This window comes from Leguminivora glycinivorella, chromosome 8 (assembly GCF_023078275.1).
Source record: "Leguminivora glycinivorella isolate SPB_JAAS2020 chromosome 8, LegGlyc_1.1, whole genome shotgun sequence".
In the NCBI taxonomy this organism is placed as follows: domain Eukaryota; kingdom Metazoa; phylum Arthropoda; class Insecta; order Lepidoptera; family Tortricidae; genus Leguminivora; species Leguminivora glycinivorella.
This window is the reverse complement of record NC_062978.1, coordinates 22,796,671-22,819,917: the sequence shown is the minus strand read 5'-3', so window position 1 is coordinate 22,819,917 and position 23,247 is coordinate 22,796,671.

Sequence of the window (23,247 nt, the reverse complement as noted above, 5' to 3'; positions counted from 1 at the left end):
AAAATTGGTTAAGGCATACGAACTAACGTATAAGCTACTTTTGATTTACTGCCACTGACGTCGAGGAGGCGCGGCGCTAACGCGGCGTCGACGCCGCGCGGACGTCACTGCGACGTCGACGTTCGAGAGGCGCCGCAACGTCGCGTCGGCGCTGCGGAAGCGCGGCGTCGACGCCGCGCGGGCGTTGGAGAGGCGACGACGTTCGCGAGACGCTAGATGTGGGGGGACCCCTATGTTACGCTAGTACAACCTGAGTTATTTAAGCGACAGTAGTGGCGACGAAATATATTATTATACCATGATGTAATGAAAATGCGGTTGAACACATGAGTCACTTTTGAAATAATGCAGGAAATTACATCGTCAATGGTAGAGAGTTTGTAGGTAAGAAGAATATGAAAATAATAATTTCAGTACGTACGTATGTGGTTTTAGCGCTTCTTGGCGAGCATTTAAAGGTGGATTAATTTTTATTCTTCTTTATTATGATCCTAACGAAAAGTCTGTTCCAATTTTTTTGCTTATGTAATTTTTGCCGTGAATGTTATTCCGAGCTAGTAAAATATTGAACATCCGTCTTGTTTTTGGGGTGGTTTCAGTTTTCATAGTGTTTCAACACATAATGTATATACAAAACAACCATAACTTCACTTGTCCTTTTATTGCTTGTGTCATAACTGATTTAATTAGTCCGCTTTTTGCTACTACGAAGTATCATTCACAAAAATAGGTGGTTTCTTAATGTGTTATAAAGGTCATAAATTAAAGTAGTCGAATTTAAAACAAAAGTCCTGATTCCATTTTCGCCTGATTTTTAGTGAATTAAAATATTTTTTATTTTATTTTATTATACGTTTTTTGTCACAAATTTTGGTGGCTTAACTAAAAAAACTATTTCAAATTACCAAACTTAATTTTTGGTGACATAAAAAGTACTGTTATAGAATTAAGTTATTTTCCCAGTAGTAGCAAGACCGGATGGTTCCTAGGCTATAGGTATCTTTTATTTTGCATTGAGAGATATTATCCTTTATTCGTCTTTAATCTTAAGGTGGTTTTCCACCGGCAGGGCATGAATGGGCAGAGCGGGGAGGGAATTGAAATTTGTATGGCATCGATTCTCGCCCAGCGCATTTCCAGCGGCGTTTGGCGACGCAGAAATGCCATTCGGTACGGGGCCTGGTCAGCCTTTATTTGTAGGTAATGCTGGAAAGAGTGACTGTCCTCTGGTGAAGTCTCAGCTGAGGTTAAACAAGGCAGGCCAGCGATTCAAAGTCGCGAATCGAGTCTCTTTCTTTGCCCAATTTATGTAGTAGGTATTTAAGAAATTTCTCAAAAGTGTTTTTATCTCAATTTAAACTTTCAAGTTTACTTGCGAAGTTTACTTATCGGGTAAACTTCGCAAGTAAACTTGAAAGTTTAAATTTGAGTTTTAATCGGATGGTAACCAGAACTCGGCTCGCGGCGCCGAAAGTTCCAATTTCCGACACCAACCGACCTGCCGAAATGACGATCGTCGGCGCTAGTCGCCGATCGAAACGCAGTCTGTCTCTGTCACGCCAATACGGAAAAGTGATAGAGATAGCTAGCTGCAATAACGATATTATCGTAAGCGTGTGTGCGTTGACTACGTAACCAGAGAGGGTGTCTTTTTTAGGATTCCGTAGTCAACTAGGAACCCTTATAGTTTCGCCATGTCTGTCTGTCCGTCCGTCCGTCCGTCCGTCCGTCCGTCCGTCCGTCCGTCCGTCCGTCCGTCCGTCCGTCCGTCCGTCCGTCCGTCCGTCCGTCCGTCCGTCCGCGGATAATCTCAGTAACCGTTAGCACTAGAAAGCTGAAATTTGGTACCAATATGTATATCAATCACGCCAACAGAGTGCAAAAATAAAAAATGGAAAATAATGTTTTATTAGGGTACCCCCCCTACATGTAAAGTGGGGGCTGATATTTTTTTTTCATTCCAACCCCAGCATGTGATATACTGTTGGATAGGTATTTAAAAATGAATAAGGGTTTACTAAGATCGTTTTTTGATAATATTAATATTTTCGGAAATAATCGCTCCTAAAGGAAAAAAAAGTGCGTCCCCCCCCCCCCTCTAACTTTTGAACCATATGTTTAAAAAATATGAAAAAAATCACAAAAGTAGAACTTTATAAAGACTTTCTAGGAAAATTATTTTGAACTTGATAGGTTCAGTAGTTTTTGAGAAAAATACGGAAAACTACGGAACCCTACACTGAGCGTGGCCTGACACGCTCTTGGCCGGTTTTGTCCGATAACGTTGATAGTGGAAATTAGAAACTTATCGAATAAATCAAACTCTAAAGAGTTCGTATAAAAAAGAGAGAAGAAAGACAGAAACCGTGTCTATATGTATCGAATACTACACATTTTGGGGCCCACTTTCACGGGTAAGGGTCAACTTTCAACCCGAGGCGCTAAACGAAGTTTCCATTTACTAGAGAGTTGTTAAGGTGCTGCGGGATAATTCCGACTGTTCAGTTGATACATGTGGAACTCAACTTAATAGTGTAATAATGGAAAAAAATTATCAGTTTTAATTGCCCCATTTGCACCCCATTCGATATTTGCCCCACTATACCTTACCTATTGATGTTATGTCACAAATATCTGTAACTTAGGCCTGACTGTATGAAATGCCTTTCCTGCAACGTGATATTTTTAAGCCTATTTTTAACCCCCGACGCAAAAACGACGGGGTGATATAAGTTTGACGTGTCTGTATGTCTGTCTGTCTGTCCGTCTGTCTGTCTGTCTGTCTGTCAGTCTGTGTGTGTGTCTGTTTGTGGCATCGTAGCTCCCGAACGGATGAACCGATTAAGATTCAGTTTTTTGTCTGAAAGCTGAGTTAGGTGGGAGTGTTCTTAACCATGTTTCATGAAAATCGGTCTACTATGTCGCAGTCGGGGGTTCTTTCAAAATTTTATTTTTTTCTTATAACGAAAGTAATGACAAAATTTCATACCATGTTTGACAAAAACATTATTTTCCGTTAACCCGCTCATCTCACCCGCCCCGTACCAACCAGTGGACGCCTAAACAAACTCAATATCGCCAACAGTCAACAAAGTCGAAGTCGTCAAACACAGCGCCACAAGAACTTTTTAATTTGCCAGTTCGATATTGGCGGTATTGAAATACGAGACTATTAGTGGCAGGAAATTGTGTTCTTTCCATTCCTAAGGCTTCAGACACACCGAGCGATCCCCACTAGGAAGTTCTCTTTGATAGTTCCTGCAAGTCGCAATCGTATAAAGTTACTTATACGTTTTTAGAAATAGTCCTCATCCTCCTTGCGTTATCCCGGCATTTTGCCACGGCTCATGGGAGCCTGGGGTTCGCTTTGACAACTAATCCCAAGATTTGGCGTAGGCACTAGTTTTACGAAAGCGACTGCCATCTGACCTTCCAACCCGAAGGGTAACTAGACCTTATTGGAATTAGTCCGGTTTCCTCACGATGTTTTCCTTCACCGAAAAGCGACTTGGCAAATATCAAATGTCATTTCGCACATAAGTGAAAAACTCATTGGTGCGAGCCGGGGTTCGAACCCGCGACCTCCAGAACGAAAGTCGCGCGCACTTACCGCTAGGCTACCAGCGCTTACGTTTTTAGAAATAGTAATAAGTTTAAGTTTAAAGTAGGCATTTTATTTACACTAATACAAACTTTTAATGGTCAAAATAATCTAATACTACTGATACTCATTTATTTGTAACGCCATTTTACACGTCAAGATTTGATTTAAAAAAATAATATTCATGCAACAATAATACTTAGAAAATAAATAGACAGAAGATTTAAATTACAAAAAGTTAGGCAATATTCACATAAAAAATTAACAAAAATATTTTTCTAATTAGGTAATAAAAAAATTGTCATAAGTGTAGAACGGGTGCTCGACCAGCCAATTTTTTAAGCAATACTTAAAGTTCGACACTCTAGGTACTTCAACCACATATTGCGGCAATTTATTATAGACGGCAGGGTCCATCACATCAATCACATGTGTTAACTTGTTGGATTTCGCCAATATACGGTCGATACCTACTAACTTTCCGGCATTTAGAGTGTTGTACTTGGAACACATGTTGTTAGTGTTTTCACAGAATATATACAAGTACAGAAGGCTCACTCCTTTGATGTTCACAAAATACCGCCATTCGAAATTATTACCTTCATTAACAAACGGACCGTACGCGAGCAGCCAACATTGCATTTTATTTCGCCGCGCGAAGGTCGTCGCCAATGAATGGGCCGCGAACTCGCGGCCGCTGACATGTACTTGTAGCGCGGCGATAGAATCGCGGAGTCAGCCACCCCTGGTTTTGTATGCTTCAAAGTTCTCTCTTACATAAATGGCTACCCGCATGATAACTATTGCAAGCAGTCTCAGGATTCTTATTTTTTAAAGAGTTCTTTGGCCGGGATGTCTACAGGTACCTGAGTACCGATCCTGGTAGCTCGTTTCTTAAAGCGAAAGACCCTCTTCCATTCAGCACAACGTCCCCAGAGCTCCACACCGTACTGTATTAATGAATGGACAGTGGCGAAATAGGATGTCCAGGCTACTTCTGGAGCCACAGACTTTGCAACTCGACCTAAGGCAAAGCACGCACTGCCCAGACTATCACACAGTTAAACTACTTGCTGGTCCCATTTTAAGCCGTGATCTGTAGTCGTGGATGCCTGATCTATAGTCCCGTCTGGCAGAAAGCATGAAACTTGGCATGTATATAGCTTATAGGATTATAAGAAAAAATTGAAGTAGAAACACGCCGAGGTGTCAATGTTTCCCCTCCTCCCCACTTTTGTATCCCTGTTTTCAGTTTTTTTATATTTCCATGAAAACCGTAAAAGCTACAACAATAACGTCTAAGAGAAGTATATTTTCTATAAAATTCTCTACAATACTGTCTTTGGAAGTATATAGCTAGAACTTATAATTTTCAAACTATGCTCATTTTACCTTTGCCATATTTGTGTTTGGTGACCAGTAGCTGGATAAGTAAGGCCAGCGACTTTGGACTTTTGCCTGTGGCGATGCTGCTTGGCAAAATTGTTCCTTGGGTCAAACTGATCCGATTTATCCCAATAGTCATGAAATCGCACGTGACTACTCCCCACAAAGAGAAGGGGAAGGGGCCGGTTCCCTCGATGAAATCTATGCAATACTTCTTCTTGCTCTTAGCGACTAGGGCAAATCGTATATCATTTCCGTATAATGTAGGGACGTGTTAATCGTTTCTGAAAAAATCGTTGTACCTTTTCATACAAAAATAACGATTTTATAACAAAATAATGTTTTTTTTATGTATTTAATTGTAACAGCCTATGGGCATTATGGGCCCTAGTCGCTAAGAGCAAGAAGAAGTATTGCATAGAATTCATCGAGGGAACCGGCCCCTTACCCTTCTCTTTGTAGGGAGTAGTCACGTGCGATTTCATGACTATTGGGATAAATCGGATCAGTTTGACCCAAGGAACAATTTTGCCAAGCAGCATCGCCACAGGCAAAAGTGCAAAGTCGCTGGCCTTACTTATCCTACTGGTCACCAAACACGAATATGGCAAAGGGAAAATGAGCATAGTTTGAAAATTATAAGTTCTAGCTATATACTTCCAAAGACAGTATTGTAGAGAATTTTATAGAGAATATACTTCTCTTAGACGTTATTGTTGTAGCTTTTACGGTTTTCATGGAAATATAAAAAAACTGAAAACAGGCATACAAAAGTGGGGAGAAGGAGGGGAAACATTGACACCTCGGCGTGTTTCTACTTCAATTTTTTCTTATAACCCTATAAGCTATATACATGCCAAGTTTCATGCTTTCTGCCAGACGGGACTATATATTCATACTAATGCTCTGTTAACGCTCCGCACTATTCAAGTATTTTCCCATTAATATGAACTATCAACGGCGTGGTCATGCGGCCCGAAAGATTAAAATGCACAAAGTGAGTCTTTTTGAGATTTAAAGCTAAGCCATTCCATGCGAACCATTGACGCCGTGGCTTGCGTGGGCGACGGTTGCGCGATGGTCGCGCGACGGTGATGCGACGCATACGAAATCAAACCTTATCGATATGGAAGTAGACGATGCGATGAGACGCGACGGCGGGTTATATAATGTCTTTGGCTTGAAGTATAGGTACTCTAATGAGCATTATTGTATTTAGCGCCATCTCTCGGCAAAATTTACTAAGTAATTTACGCGACTTGAGACTTGTGTGAACCTTTAGGCATGGAAAGTCACATGAAAAGTTGTCGAAACTAATAATAGATGACGCTGCATTTGAATATATTGACTGATAACTCTACTAAATTGAATATAATCTAAGGTAGAGCAGAGTCTCAAGAAATCAAGCGACACATGGCCATCACTCGGTCCGCAATGGAGAAACTCTCCAAGGTCTGGAGAGACCGTGACATCACAAGGGCAACGAAAACTCGTCTCGTAAGATCTCTCGTTTTCCCAGTGTTTCTCTACGGGGCTGAAACATGGACAGTAAGAGAGAGTGAACGAAAACGCATTGACGCTTTGGAAATGTGGTGCTGGAGAAGAATGCTCCGGATATCGTGGACCCAGCGGCGCACTAATGTGTCTATTCTTCAGGAGCTCAAAGTCAAACAAAGACTGTCAGATGTCGTTCACTCTCGCACCCTTAGCTATTTCGGTCACGTTACACGTAGGGAAGACTCCGCCATAGAGAGACTTGTTGTTCAGGGAAGAGTGGGCGGTACAAGACCCAGACTGCGCCCCTCAATGCGATAGACAGACCAAGTGAGGGCTCTCACCGGGTCACCCTTAAATCTCTGCGCGCGGAACGCTGCAAATAGAGCAATATGGCGGGAAACCATTAAAAAGGCAGCACAACGACCCCAATGACCACGACTACTCTGACAAGAGTATACGACTAAGAAGAAGAGCAGAGTCTAACTGGGGAAGTACCTCCGCTTTACAAAAGACTGCGGTCAAATAGGACTAGACCTTACTCATTGTTGTGTTCCTGCCGGTGAGTAAGGCAGCCAGAGCTCAACGAGGGAGGACCTACGGAACTAATTAGGACAATAGATTGTCCTTTGAGTCGTCGGCACCCAGGCCCCTTCTAAGTACAGGTTTGTACAAGTTTCTAATGAGTCGGCAACGCACATGTGCCACTCCTTGAGTGGCAGGCGTCCATAGGTTACAGTGACCGCTTTCCATCAGGCAGACCGTATGCCTGTTTCCCACCTACGTGGTACAAAAAAAACTGTCGACGAATTCACCTTAAACATTAAAAACTAAGTCAAAATCGATTGATTCGTTCGGGACCTATGATGCCACAGACAGACATGTCAAGCGTCAAACCTTAAATTATTATAAAACACTCCGTCGTTTTTGCGTTGGTGGTTAAAAACAAGAAACTTCCTTCAAAACTATAATAAAACACAACTTTCTATGAAAATTGGTCAAGTGCGAGTCGGATTTCGACATTTCCATACAAACAGGTCATGAGCGCCTGACGAAATGTAATGGCAACGTACACTAAATTTCGTACTTAGATTTCGCGTATATTTCGGAAACGATAAGAGATAGAGCAAAATGGACTTCTGATTTTGGTTGTCGGTGGCACAATTTTTTTGTTTTCGTATATATACACCTTTTTTTGGACCTATGTGGGCAATATTATGGTCAGTGAAGTTCTAAATGGTCTTAAGCGCCTCCTTTTTAGTAGGAACTTAAGTCATTTTGGAAAATGATTTTTTTTTAACAATTTCTATAACAAACGAAACAGAAATTAATTTCTTTATACCTGTCCAACGCGATTACAACATTTTAAGACGTTTAGTAACTACTTGCAGCGGCAGTGAGTGAAATTCGTAATCTGGGTTTTTTTCTCTTAAGTCCGACTTACGCTTGACTGTAGATTTCTAATAGGTTTTCCTGTAATCTACAGGTAGAGGGCTATCTCGTGTATTTTTTTGAAAATTTTACGCTAAGTAATTTCGGAGATAAGGGGGGGGAATGGTCATTTTTTGCGTATTTTCTTAAATTACTTCTAAATTACCAAAATAAAAAAAATATACTTCAAATGCTTATAAAATTATTTTTCATTTGATATATAACACAATATAGTTTTAATAACTTTGATTTTTAATTTTCAATGTTACCCCCCAAAAGTGGCCCCTGTGATTAAATTTCATTTAATTAAATTACATGTCCGTCTTTGGGCCACAGGTTTACATATGTGTGCCAAATTTCAAGTAAATCGGTCCAGTACTTTCGGAGAAATCGGCTGTGACAGAGGGACAGACAGACACGCGAGTGATCCTATAAGGGTTCCGTTTTTCCTCTTTGAGGTACGGAACTCTAAAAAAGTGGGGTGGACAACTTTGAAAAAATGGCCCATTGACGCGACAGAGCGTGACTGCATTTCTGTCGGCATCTGATGGCGTCGACGATTTCCATTCGGCTATGCCAGCAGGGTATTATAGCCAACGTTACAATCGCTTCTGCAGTGGCCTTCAGCTATTTAGGCCGGCAGTTACAGAATGCATGAGGCGAGAGACGTGTTTAGAAGAGCCGGTATCTTAACTTAAATAACAGTAGGTACCTAATCATTGTCCCATCTTCTGTTTGAATTTGGATTGTCTGAGAAGTTTTTGCCCGGGCTAGCAGCTAGTTCTAAAAGCAGGCATTTCTACTGAAACATAATATTTTCCACAATAATTCACGTAAATTGTTTGACAGCTAACGTTTCGCTTTCATACGAGAAGTGAAAGAAAATTGAATAATGGAAATCAAACGTCAAAGGCAATTCAGTCGTTAATAGAAATTGACTTCAATGATGTAATTTGATTTTTGTTAGGTAGTTAATATGTAGTAAATAAATAGGGGAAAATTTTGAAGGAAAATATGATATGGGCGGTAGGTATTAATGGTTCTGTCCGTAGTAATATATGTCAATAATAAAGGTATTTTAGCATTCGTATTATTAATTTTATTTGACTGTGTGGTGACGGGTTAAGAATTTCACCACCCCCTTTCTTCCCGTGGGTGTCGTAGAAGGCGACTATGGGATATGGGTTAGATTGTGGCGTAGGCGAGAGGCTGGCAACCTGTAACTGCAATGCCACAGTTTCGTTTTCTTTCAACCCCTTATTTGCCAAGAGTGGCACTGAAGCTTTAGTAGTTTCATGTGCTCTGCCTACCCCTTTATGGGACACAGGCATGATTGTATGTATGTATGTATGTATTATTAATAATATTACTCGCAACTATGGAACAAATCAAATTATTTGATTAAATATTTTTTTATTTGTTTTTTCAAAGGCGCCCAGCCTTATCAGAGATATCATACACTAGAGAATTTCGTCGGGTACCACTGCGGGCGGGTGGTGTTTTGGTAAGGACATTAGCCGCGTAAGCTGAAGACCCGGGTTCGAATCCCGGCTCGGCCGCCACTGGGCCTTGTCGTTTTTTTCTTTCGTGTATGATATCTGTCTCAGTTTATAATATTACTCGCATTGTATTACTCAAATCATGATAAATAAATTATAAATAAATAAATTATAATTTATCCTTTAGATTGAATACGTCCGCAGTTCCAAATTATTTGAAGATTGATTGGACTAAAATTGTTACAAACGTACGCTCAATCCTCATCTATTCAAGAATACATTTAATGTACAGTCACGGACTTTAATTGTTGCTCCACTTCTAGCTCATTTTATACTGGAACGTCATAGCTTAATTATGAGATGTCCAGTATAAAATGAGCTAGAAGCGGATCAACAATTAAAGTCCGTGACCGTACAATACAGGATGTTTATTTCCAATCATTTACGAGGTATACATTTATGGAATAGAAATGAATAGAATATGATTTATTCACTGCACTTGCACTGAGACTTAGGGTAGTTTCATATGCTCTGCCTACCCTTTTATGGGATACAGGCGTGATTGTATGTATATTTGTATGGATGATTTATTCGTAAGCAAAAAAAAAAAACAATTTTTAATACCGACATAAAATAACAAAGTGACACGAAATGGCCTCACCTCAGCATATTGTTAGCGACTTCCAGCTTCCAGCACTATACTGTAGCGAGTTCAGTTTGACGTGTCTGTCTGTCTGTCTGTCTGTCTATCTGTCTGTCTGTCTGTCTGTCTGTCTGTCTGTCTGTCTGTCTGTCTGTTTGTCTGTGTGTGTGTCTGTCTGTGGCATCGTAGCTCGCGAACGGATGAACCGATTTCGATTTAGTTTTTTTCATTTGAAAGCTGTGTTAGTCGGGAGTGTTCTTAGCCATGTTTCATGAAAATCGGTCCACTAGGTCGCGGTCGGGGGTTTTTTCAAAATTTTATTGCTAAAGTATAACAAAGTTGCACAAACGTGCTTCACATATTGCCGCGTTGCAAACTTCATAAATAAATTACCTTATTCGCCGTTCAGCGGGTGAATTTAAACAAGGGTTAAAAGTAGGTATAAACTTTTAACCCTTGTTTAAATTCACCCGCTGAACGGCGTTTATAAAAACATTTTCTAATAAAATTTAGTATGAGGTTTACGCCCTAAAACTTATTTGGTTCTAGATATAGTCACATCCATACTTATATTAGAAATACGAAAACGGGGTACGTATCACAATGTCTAAAGTTAAAAAACCTAACGTTAAATGACCTACGTTCAAAATACCTAAAATCAAAATACATAATGGTGTTTCGACCGAAATTCAAAATACCTAAAGTTTAAAAAGGTGCATATTATAATGTCTAAAATAAAAAAACTAACGTGAAATGACCTACGTTCAAAATACCTAAAATTAAAAAAACGAACGTTAAATGACCTAGGTTCAAAATACCTAAAATCGAAATACCTAATGATCAAATCCGAAAAGCAAAAATGTCTAATAAAAGGGGCTTAAATAACCCTTGAATCGTCGACAGACAATTAATCGAATATTATTTCAAAGACAACGTTTCTAATAATTTCATTTCATCGAGAGTTCATATCATAGAATGATCGATAGGTACAAGTCAAATTAAACCGTGGACTTTTACTTCGTAGATAACTTATTCCGAGTATACTTTATATCGTGGTATTTTGTTTTGAGTTTTTTCATTTCATTTTGTTTTACATTAAATAAAATTTATTACGCGTAATATTATTTCAATTGTGTAATTGTGTATACCTAAGTATTTCAATTGTTAATTTTTCTAAAATTTTACAATTTGCAAATTATTTGTTTTTATGTTTGGTCACAACTAACGTAACCTTCTTCTAACCAAACCTAAACCTATTTTAAAGGTCGTGCGTTGATGTGTAGGGTCGCAGTTCTAACCTAACCTAAACCTACTCTGTAAGCCGTTCTTTTCTGTGTGATCGCAGTTCTAACCTAACCTAAACCTACTCTGTAAACTGTTTGTTTTTGTGTGTGGTCACAGTACTAACCTAACCTAAACCTAATCTGTAAACTGTTTTTGCGCGTGGTCACAGTTCTAACCTAACCTAGACCTACTTTAAAAGCCGTTCGTTGTTGTGTAAGGGCGGAGTTCTAACCTAACCTAAACCTACTCTAATATAGGATTTAAACCAATCGGGTTCCCTCTATTTGGCATACCTTTAATTGTCCGAAACGATTTTCGCATAACAGACTTCGCATAATCGATTTTCGACGAATGTTAATTTGGCAGAAAACTTATTTGGCATAATATAAAATAATACTAATATTACTTTGTATGAAAATGAGTTTATGTAATACTTTTTACGCCGATTGTTTTTTATGAATAACATTGATTTTAAAATTGTATTTTGAATATTTCTTAAAATCAGAATAACCACCCATACTAAATGCAGTCAGGAGAGTCGGTTAGGTTAGGTTAGAACTGCGACCTCAAGAAATACAATATTTTGTTAAGAATGCACGAATGTCGGTTAGGTTAGGTTAGAACTGCAACATCAATATAGTATTATTAGCTATGATAAAAATTCTGCGTGATAAATTTTATGTCGACTAAACAATGTTATGCATAAAAACCACGACGAAAAACCTTTATGCACAACATATATTCGAACAAACAAAAATATGCCTAGATAAATTATGCGCAACTATACTATGCTTAAAATTAATACTTCAATATGTTACCCTCTTTTACGCTAGCGGAACCTACCCTACTACTTCGGTATTTTGACCGGTTAATCATTTTAGGTATTTATACCATAGGGTATTTCAAATATTGGTGTATAAAATTTAGGTTAAATAGTTTTTGGTATTTCAAACATTAGGTATTTAGTCCAAAAGGTATTTTAAATTTCGGTGATTCGTGCGTAGGTGTAACTTGCTTAGGTATTTAAAATCATTAGGTATTTTGATTTTAGGTATTTTGAACGTAGGTCATTTAACGTTAGGTTTTTAAATTTTAGACATTGTGATACGTACCCACGAAAACGTTCTAGTAAATTATACCTTAAAAAAATTTGAAAAAACCCCCGACCGCGACATAGTAGACCGATTTTCATGAAACATGGCTAAGAACACTCCCGACTAACTCAGCTTTCAGACAAAAAAAACTAAATCTAAATCGGTTCATCCGTTCGGGAGCTACGATGCCACAGACAGACACACACAGACAGACAGACACGTAAAAATTCCACCCGAAAGTGAGATAATTAAGGCAGTGCCTGAAAAATTGTTAAATGCATTTTGCACAGAATTACTTTTGCCTTTATTTTTTTATCAAGCGCTATATCAGGCGAAAGCTGCTTTCCATATTAAAGAAACTCGGCAAAAGTTACGTCAATCACAGGCTCAGTCGGTAGTGACCCTGCCTGCGAAGCCGCGGTCCTAGGTTCGAATCCCGGTGAGGGTATTTATTTGTGTTTGGAGCACAGATATTCGTTCCTGAGTCATGGATGTTTTCTATGTATAAGTAGGTATGTATATCGTCGCTTAGCACCCATAGTACAAGCTTTGCTTAGTTTGCGGCTAAGTTGATCTGTGTAAGGTGTCACCAATATTTATTTATTTATACAGAGATTCAATTATGTTTTTGCAAATTGCCAATATTCTAAAATTCTTCTGTCATCCGATCCATATCGTGTTAATATCATATTTGACATACCTACATTAATATTCGAATCGCGCCGCCTGGTACATAAACAATATGTAGCACTTAATGGTTGAGGATATATTGGATTTTCCCTTTCCTTTATCGTATTGATGATAGACATAATAATTTATTATTTTCTTGTTTTCTTGTGGTAAATTGAATCTAACGACGGAGTGTATTATTACCTCGTCTATTTTGATTTATTGTTATGAAGAAAATAATGTTTTGTTCTGATAAAAAGGCGACCACTTTTGTGGTTTTGTGTTTACAATGCTTTAGGTAAACATGTTTTCATATTCATTTAGAATTGAGAAGTCTTAGAAAACAAATTAAAATTACTTAAATCAATCTGGTACAGTTTTGTGAAAATTCTTACGCCGTTATTCATAAACGTACACTAAAGTTATCAAGCCGATAAAGTTCGTCTGTCCCTTTCCGACGTATTAGTGTGATAGAAAGGGGACAAAGGAACTTTATCGGCTTGATAACTTTAGTGAACGTTTACGAATAAGGGTACCCCCTTATATAATATACAATTTTCCCAATTCTTGACATAACTGAGTACACAAAATTTTCAATAAGTATGTGACTCGTGACGTGACTTATACGTGACAACTTTTAGTAACGTCATTTGTAAGAAATATTTTACATATCAACAGCTTTTCGTCTCAAGCTGATCCCAAACGTTGAATCTGATTTTAAAGGCTGGCGTCTACTAGGCTCGCCGAATCGAATCTCAAAAATTCGCCTTTTAAAGTACATTTACTATGTATAAATTCGATTTAACGCGTCGTCGATAGACGCAGTTTCATAGTAAATGTAGAAGGCGAATTATTGAGATTCTATACGGTAAGCCTAGTTTACGCCAGGTATGTGTCAAATTAAGTTGGGGCTACAGAGCACAGAATCGACGGATTAACAAAAGCCCGCGTATAATGAAGTGTCGGATATCGTAAACATGTATCGAAATGGATATCCACTCACCGCATCTGAAATCCATCAACTACGTCTGTTTAACGAAGCCCAACTAACATGATACTGGGTTAATTCATATCCAGAGATCGGACAGTTGGGCGTTATTTGTTTGTATGACGTTTTCGGGAGGAATAATGAACCTTATGTTGTAATAATGACGCCCAGTTGTCCGATCTCTGGCTCCATAGCCGAATGGCATTTCTTCGATGCGAAACGCCACCGAAATGCCGCAGAAATGTAGTCTGACTCTGTCGCGTAGATATTATCGTGAGCGTTTGTACATTCGGCTACGCACAATGTAATCATATCTAAAGACTGGCCGACCTAGCTGAAATGAAAGTCGTTGACGCTAGACGCCGACCGAAACGCAGTCTGGCTCCGTCGCGCCAATACGAAAGAGCGATAGAGATAGATTGAGCATTAGATAGACTACGTACCTTGGACACCAAATGTCTTAGTAACCAAATCTATCTTAGAAACATGGTAGAAAATAATAGTTATTTGTTATACAAGGGGGCAAAGTTGTATTTTAACGCCGAGTGTGGAATTGAAGAACGAGCAAGTGAAAGGATTCTATAGTTGAACCACGAGCGAAGTGAGTGGTTCGAGAATAGAATCCTGAACTTGCGAGTTTTTTAACACACGAGAAGTAAAATACATTTGCACCCGAGTGTAACACAAAACTTTTCCCCTCACTATAGCGAGGAAACTACTACGCAAACAAATGCGTTTATCACTGCTTCCAGTAGGTAGTTCCACAAATCCACAGGTGGTAAATCATCTTAATTACTAGATTCACCTACTTTTATCAATTTTAAAGCAGTTAATTTGACTTTATTCAAGGTCAAATTACTTTACCCACTAGTGGATAAAATGCGTTTTTACCCGCTGGTATTAAATGACAAAACACGTGTTTCCGAGCTAGTGAGGGGAAAAATAACATATTTTCCACCTTGGGCGTTAACACATCCCTCAATACCTACCTAAGGATTCTATTTTAGAATCCTTTGGTTCGTTCAGGTTTCAAAGTACGCCCTCGCCGTAAATATGTTGTCTTCTGTCTCTCTTGTGACAGGACTCTGTCCCTGTCTATAGTACCTACCGATAATTTAAAAACAACTGTAGTTTTTTACTTTGATCCTTATTTCGATGAAATATTTCACGTAAAAGCATTAAAGTTCCGATCGGGCCGTAAAGCTTTCCGCGAAAAGTAGTTTTGAGGTAAAGTCCTACTTAAAAGTTGTTACCAATGCGCTTGAAAAACTCTTAACACCTAAATACTACCGTAAGTATTTTACTTTTCAGCGCGAACTTTTTAAGAGCCGCAGAAAAGTTTTGTTCGATTTGTGGCATTTTGGCTAGCTGGTATTATTTTTCGTTCCCTTAGAAGCTTCTTTTGGATAAAAAAACCTTTTTGATATAGGAGGGAAGGAGATCGGTGATACACAAAGCACACACTCTTGAAATTGTACATAGATGGTCGATCCTATTATAAGCGCTGGTAGCCTAGTGGTAAGAGCGTGCGACTTTCGATCCGGAGGTCGCGGGTTCAAACCCCAGCTCGTACCAATGAGTTTTTCGGAACATTTGTGCGAAATGTCATTTGATATTTTCCAGTCGCTTTTCGGTGAAGGAAAACATCGTGAGGAAACCGAACTAATTTCAATAAGGCCTAGTCTTGGCCCTTCGGGTTGGAAGGTGAGATGGCAGTCAAATCTTGGGATCTTGGGATTAGTTGTCAAAGCGGACCCCAGGCTCCCATGAGCCGTGGCAAATGCCGGGATAACGCAAGGAGGATGATGGTCGATCCTATTATGCAATACATATCGTCACTACTTTTAAAAAAACTTGTATCTTCGTCTGTCAATGAAAAGAAAATTGTAGTAAGTATGTATGGAATGCATATAGACTTACTGCGTTTTAACTTTGAGGAACAGCGTGAGATGCGAGATTTTTTAAAAGTAGTGACGATATGCGCATCATTTCCATGCCTGTGTGCATGCGAACGACCAGCGAGTAGTGTCATCACGCACACCAATCAAGAGGATCGAGTATTATAGAGAGTTACTCTCAAAGTAAAATGTGTAATCACAGTGCATAGACTGCCATCTCTCGACACAAGCTTAAAACTTTTGAACCTCAGTTTTAACAATTTGGCCCATATTGTTAGCTTGATAGGTATGTGTAAAAATGTCAAATATTAATATTAGCGCCATCTAGCCGAGCGTTCCCCAAAGGTGTAACGCCATCTAGGCCACCGTACCTTTTTCTCTAGGGCTTTGAGGTACGTTTTTTTTCTTACTTTATCCGTCTATACGGAGTTAGATGTGTCTTTGCGCACACACGCGACGTCAACAGTATGCTCAATGAGCTAACGCGCTCCCGCTCTCTAGTATCGTATGCTCTGAGGAAAACATCTACTTAATTTAAATATAATTTCTTTGGTTGAAGTTAAATAAAAGTTTGTAACAATAACAACAGTATTCGAATACGCCGAGTCACACCTCGCGTGCCCCAATGTCCCTATTTTTTCCAAAACTGTTCCAATTACCTTAATTGGTATCACGGAATGCTTTTATCGCCTCTCTGTAGTCCTTTTACTAAATGTGGATAAATGCTTCGAATAATCGAAATGGATTCCGAGGTAATTTAGCAATTCTTTTGATCTATATTGACTTTTATAACTTTAATTCTTTTTAATTCCTTATTACGGCCGGTTGCATCAAACCGTCTGTCACCGTTAAAGCGTTCGTTAAATTTCTTTAACCACAAATTTTATTGTATGGGAAGTTCCATAGACATCTGCTGCGTGGCGATGATGTGTCTGTCAAATGTGGTTGATGCAACTGGCCCTTAGTAAAGGTAAAATTATAGCAGAGATGTAACAGAGCTCTGCTTCTGCTTCCGTTTCTGCGGAACTTCCGTTTTTTTTTACACATCCGCTTCTGTTCCGGTTCTGTTAGTTTTCAAACGGAAGTTACAGCGGATGTCGGAACCTAGCGCGACGGATGGGACATGAGCGGCGTACATCAAAGACCAACAGGTCTATACCTGCTGCGATACTAAACATCAATCGCTTCATTCCATTGCGCGCCAATATTTATCCTGTCCACCTAGTTCTACAGCGAGTGAACAACTATTCAGTGGTGCAGGGCTTATCTACGATCCCCTTAGAAGCAAACTGCCGGGAGATAAAGCTGCTAAGTTTTTGTTTATTAAATACAGTTTACTTCTTTTAGAATCACTCCATTAAATTTAAAAAAATAATTGTGTGCTAACAATTACACATAAATATAACTTTTTCTGGTTAGTTTTGGATTGTATTATACTACCTACGAGTAAGTTTTCTTTTCGTTTCTAAAACCTTTTACGGTATAATAAAGGTTTAAAAGGATTCTTATGTGATTTTTAGTGAGTAAACAACTAAACATCTTAAAGTTCAAGGTGATTTAAATTTTTGGATTGTAATGATATACTTAAGATAGAATATCAGATAACTTTTCTATTCGTTTTTAAAATCTAAGTGGGCCTAAAGGCTGATTACAAACTGCTGATGTGCTGATTACAGGCTGAACAGTAAACACCTAATCGTTCTAGGTAATTTAATTAGTTTTGATTTATGTTATACCTATGTGGTATTTTTTCTTTTCGTTTCAGATTCAGATTCAGATTCAATAATTTATACAATGGTAAACACAGTTAATATACATAAGTATTATTACGTTTTTAACATCTATAATTTCCGCTTCTGGTTCCGGTTCCGCTTCTGCTTCCGTTAAACTAAATTCAAAACTTCTGCTTCCGCTTTCGGTTCCGTTAAAAACACATCCGTTACATCCCTGAATTACAGCATTGGCTCGTAATAAAGGTTGTTCATTAGTATGATGATTATCTGGGACTACAAAATTGATGATTATCTGGGAGATACTACACCATGGCCGACTATCCAGGCTCAAAATCTGTCATAGTTTTGCTAGCAGTGTCCCGGGGAGACATTGTGTCATGCTTAAGGCGCTGTTGCCACTGGCTGTTCAAATTATTGTTCCTTATTTATTGTATAATTATAATTTTGTATATATTGACTTGTTGAGTACATACTAGTTATGTATTCTGTAGAATTAGTTGGAGATTGCTAGCTTAACAGTCTCCTGACGTGAAATTTGTATTTCATACGCATTTTTATTTCTAGTACTTTGACACTTGGAGAGCCTTTACACCTCCAAATTTTTATTTTTTATTATATCCCATTAATTATAATTGACTGTGGGGACCTTTTACATCTCCCAAGATCTTGTTTCAGTTAAGTCAATTTAAGCTATGTAACATACAAGCACGGAATATTGTGTCTTACATCTAGGTATACGGTATTGACTTATTATTTGAATATTTAATACAGCCCGGACAGCTTGAACATGTCATGCTCGCTTAAAAGTCTTTGCTTACGGTGGCGTCGTTGATCGGGTCGCCACCTTCCCGAATATAGGTTGAGGGAGGCGATGGCTGAGATACGCGCCATACTCGTGAACGGGTGCTCTTTGTGAAGACCGGTCTGTTTCAGCTAATAGGGGCTATAACTATTAGATTGTAACATTAATTTTTATTACATTGAGGCACTCTGTTCGGTCCTTGTTTGTTTATTTTCTTTCTGACTCTTGGAGACCATATACATCTCCAAGGAAAAAAGTAGATTAAGTATATCTATTTTTTTTTCTTTAGTTGTGACATCAAGAGTCTTTTACAACTCTAAAGTTATTTTAGTTATCTTTTATTTGTATCAGTTCGTTTTTTTTTTTGTTTTCATCATGTATATTTTTCTTTTCTTTGATGTACTTTAACACTTAGAGACTATACATCTCTAAAATCTCTTATTAATCATAGTAGCTTTGTACTTTGTATAATTTATTGAAATGAATTTCCATAGAGTAGGTACCTAGTCTGTTAATTTAATATTTCTTTTTTTTTGATGAATACTTTTGCTGATTAAATTGTATCTCGTTTTTTAATGCATGTTAATTATAAGATGTAATGTTTTGAAAAGAAGTGGCCCGCCGAGTTTCTTGCCGGTCCCATAGTGAATACCCCCCTCCAACTGAGGGGGGACTGAAATCTTCTCGAGGCTGAGGCGTAGGGTTAGAGCCGGCGTAGCTTTATTTGACGTTCATAAGCGCATTGTAATATGCCTACTTGGAAAATAAATATTTCATTTCATTTCATTTCATGACCTCAAAAGACACTATGTAAAGTGTTTTTTTTGAAAAGGCAGCAAACGAGCAGACGAGCCGGCTGATGGGAAGCAGTCATCGCCGCCCATGGACATAAGCAACATCAGGGGAGCTACTTATGAGTTGCCGACCTTTGAGAACCCTAAATACCTGCTTCTTGAAGAACCCCATATCATAGCACAAGGGAAACACCTCAGAAGATAGTATTGGCTAGTATTTACAAAATCACCCTGTATAGGTATGCATATTGGGCAAACAATAAACAGCCAAGACCAAGCAAGGGGGCTGATGATGATCATAGAAATCAGGCAGGCATTATGGTCGCGCGATAAATGATAAAACATCAGGCCGTCCCTATCGCACTATTAGTAAGTGCGATAGGGATGGCACGGTGTTTTATCATTTATCACGCGACCATGATTGCCCTGCAGTAATACAAATAAAGCTTACTATCGTAATTACAGTGACACACATTACTATTGTCACAAACTCGGGCTTCGTCGTCTAAAACGCCAACATTTCACAACGAGCCCACTGTGTCGGGGTTTTTTTCCAAAATTTTAGGCGTTATTATTCAGCTTTGAAACAAAAAACTCGGTTCGTCCGTTCGGGAGCTACGATGCCACAGACAGACATACAGACAGACACTTCAAGCTTATAACACCTCATAGTTTTTGCGTCGGGGGTTAAAAACTCATAATAGAGCCTCTGAGTTATAAAAAAAAAAAAAATCTTCCAAAAGACCAATAAAAAGGTAGATATAAAATACAAGTATATTATAAAGCGGCAAAAGCCTGTTTGCCGCCATCTTCTGCTCTGATGAACCGAGAATAAACGAGATTACTCGAGCAATCGCGAGTGAAAATTCTTACGTCAACCATTACATACTGGGATCTTGAGCGTTGCGAGGATGTGGAACGCAACATTTTCCACCAACAAAAAGAAAATGTCAAAGGTAACATAAATGTAGAATATTTATTAATTATCTTCTAAAAGTCATTTATATCAGCCAATACGCCAATATGGAAACAACTAAAATTTTTCACTTAATCATTTTTTACCGCACCAACAGGTAAAGGCACTCTTGACCCTTCAAACACTAACGACAAAGTTGCATTTTATCCACAAGTGCAAAGTCTTTTCTTACTTTTAACTTGATGCCCGAAGTTGTTCAATGATGATTTGATGCAGTGGTGGGCAAACTTTTTCCATTGCGGCCCAAAATTTTAAGGCATTTTAGAGGAGGGCGAGATTAACACCAAAAAAATATATATTCTTCAGTGCTGGAAATATCTCACACTATTTTGAACTTTTGAAGGACCCGCGGCGGGCCGGATAAAATCCTTTCGCGGGCCAAAGGTGGCCCGCGAAAGGATTTTATCCCAGGATTTTACCCTACCTATTCGATTTAGTTTGATGAACCTGTGTCGTAAATACAGTTAATATTTTCTTCGTGTTTGTGTAGTAATTTTTTGTATATTTCACTCGGTGGCAATATTATAGTACCTATGCGATTTAGGTATAATCTACCTCTCTCTGAGCTCAACATTCCCTGGTCGTCTCATACAACTCTTGCCACTCAGCGAGCAAAGCCGTGAATCTACATTATCTTTTACTTAGCACCAACGAACCCGACCTATGCCTTTTATATTTAACTAAAGCTAGGCAATTTTAAGGAATAAAAAAGACGGACTAAAATAAAGAAGGGAAATTTTTATGGTCTTATGTGGATTACGATTTTACTGTAGGATTTTAGAAGAGAAATCTGAAAGTAGCAGCCCGCGTATTAACGCGTCCAAAGGACAAAACTAGAGATGGACCGAATACGGACTTTGCCGAATACCTACGAACATTTGGCCGAAAATTCGGTTCAGCTGTTACCGAACCGAACATTCGGCCGAATATTCGGTTAAGCCATATTTTTAATCCTTTTCTAACGTTGGGGAAATGCATTTACGCATGCCATCCGGTCCGGGGGACCAGGGGCGATGACGGACTAACCAGAATAGGACTACCGTCTAAAACCACCAACGAATTCCGTCTCCGCCTTGGGTGGAGTGTCGCAGGGTCACTATAAGCACCACCACCATTCCACCATCCTGGCTTAGAGTTAAAAACGTTTCAATGATTGGTAATGGGTACACATTTATCTTACCAAGGCTATTATTGTGCGTATAATTTAGTGCATAAGAATATTTTGGTTATTGTTTCTTCAGATACGTTATTTTACCTTTTTTACAAAATTGTTGTATTTCATATTTTAATGCGTTTTAACTCCCTTTGGTAGTTCCTTGGAATACTGAAATAGTATGTAATTATCCGATGAATTACGAAACAACTTACGCTATTTATTTACTTTGTGTATTCGGTAAATGTTCGGCAATGTAATCGAACTATTCGGCCGAATACGAACATTGAAAAACTTGCCGAATTTGCCGAATACCGAATATTTACCGAATATTCGACCCATCCCTAGATAAACCCCTAAGCCGATGGTCTTGGGTTCGGATCTGGTAAGGATATTTATTTGTATACCTTCAATTTTCGTGAGACATATTCAAATAATTATTCAATAGATGTTTCGAATGATTCACGGTAATTTTCATTAGACTTATATTGACCGGGATATAAACCGTGATGAGCTCCCGATATTTCGACGCAGTTGCATGTATCATGATCACGAAGTTTTCTCTCAGTCTATTTAATGGATGTATTAACGTTAATATGTTAACGTTAACATGAATGCTCGCAGCGGCTAGATTCCATGCACTGCCAACGCCACTCGCCTCTCAGCTCGTGTAAGTACACATGTACATGCGTATATTTAAATATTTGGCATTTATTTATGTAACGAACGCTTAAAAAATCTTGAGTTGCGGTCCCGCGGTGAATAGGTAAGGTATCAACATCAATGACATACTTGCTTACCATAATTTTTAAATATTCCTCCAAGTAATATTTCATTCGTCTGAACGACTCATTCGATCAGCCTTCTATTCCCTTTAGATTTCATGGAACTCAGATTATATCCAAGATCTTAATATGAAAACGACATCACCCACTCAAGGGAAATAAGGTAACGAGGACATGAGAAATATTATTGAAATACTTTTTATAAAGATTAGTAGGCAAAGAGAAGGTATAGAGGCTTATTATCAAACACATTTGGTAGTACAATTATTGGCTTATGTTGACAAGGATCTACATTTTAGAACCTCCGCCTCGACTAACAATTAAATACATTGTCATTGCCTGTGTGGTGACGGGTTAAGAATTTCACCACCCCCTTTCTTCCCGTGGGTGTCGTAGAAGGCGACTATGGGATACGGGTTAAATTGTGGCGTAGGCGAGAGGCTGGCAACCTGTCACTGCAATGTCACAGTTTCGTTTTCTTTCAACCCCTCATTTGCCAAGAGTGGCACTGAAGCATTAGTAGTTTCATGTGTTCTGCCTACCCCTTTATGGGATACAGGCGTGATTGTATGTTGTTGTATGTTATCTGAGACATTTCTTACTATACTGACTATAATAGTAGTATGTACTCATCATCCTCCTTGCGTTATCCCGGCATTTGCCACGGCTCATGGGAGCCTGGGGTCCGCTTTGACAACTAATCCCAAGATTTGGCGTTGACACTAGTTTTTACGAAAGCGACTGACCATCTGACCTTCCAACCCGAAGGGTAAACTAGACCTTATTGGACCGGTTTCCTCACGATGTTATCCTTCACCGAAAGGCGACTGGCAAATATCAAATGACATTTCGCACATAAATTCTGAAAAACTCAGTGGCGCGAGCCGGGGTTCGAGCCCGCGACCTCCGGAACGAAAGTCACACGTTACCAGCGCTTCGATAGTAGTATGTACTATTATTCATATTTTGCGCAATCGTATTGGCTACTATCTTTGTTTTAAAAGTAACCATCGCGCC